Source organism: Sylvia atricapilla, chromosome 5, assembly GCF_009819655.1.
Source record: "Sylvia atricapilla isolate bSylAtr1 chromosome 5, bSylAtr1.pri, whole genome shotgun sequence".
In the NCBI taxonomy this organism is placed as follows: Eukaryota; Metazoa; Chordata; class Aves; order Passeriformes; family Sylviidae; genus Sylvia; species Sylvia atricapilla.
Window position 1 is genome coordinate 21,064,624 of NC_089144.1, and position 656 is coordinate 21,065,279.

General features: G+C 57.9%; 1 non-coding gene across 1 annotated transcript; it reads right to left on the reverse strand.

The window, feature by feature from the left end:
• Positions 1 to 281: 281 nt before the first annotated feature.
• On the reverse strand, positions 282 to 395 carry LOC136362013 (U5 spliceosomal RNA). Its single transcript, XR_010743723.1, has one exon. It is a non-coding gene; the product is annotated as a U5 spliceosomal RNA (small nuclear RNA).
• Between the last annotated feature and the right edge of the window lie 261 nt (positions 396 to 656).

A 656-nucleotide genomic window follows, 5' to 3' on the forward strand; every position in this document is an offset into this window, starting at 1 on the left:
TTGAGGCCCTGGCAGGGGCTCTGAGCTCTCCATGGAGCCTCCTCCAGGTGAGCGCCCCCAGCTCTGCCAGCCTGGCCCCAGAGCAGAGGGGCTCCGGCCAGAAACAGCTCCATGGATTCCTCTGGAGCACTCAAACAGCTCCAGGCTGGGGAATCCCAGCGGTAACACCCTGAGATTTTGTCTCCGCAGCTCAGGAAACTGATACAACTCATCACTCAGTCAGTTACAAAATCTCCACCGCACTTCAAGAACTCATCTAACTTTTGACCAACATGAGAGCAGCTCTGCAAGGGCAGAGCCACAAAAAATTTATTTCAGCTCGTTGCTGTTCCTCTCCACGGAAATCTTTAGTAAAAGGCGAAAGATTTATTCGATCTGAAGAGAAACCAGAGTATACTTTTGCTTTCCGCCCCACAGCAGGCCCCGCACGGCTGTTCCTCTGCACCACACGGTGACCTGTTCCGCCGCCCGCTCTGACCCTGCGGTGTCCCCAGCCCGGTGCCCCGGCAGTGTCACAGCCCAGCCCCGTGTCCCCACACAAATGTCCCCACGGCACGGGTGGCAGTTTTGATCGGGGCTCGGGCGCTGGCCCGCGGTGCACCCTGGGTATGCAAATTAGCCGAGTACTAATGAGGCACAGCAAACGAGCCCCGCGG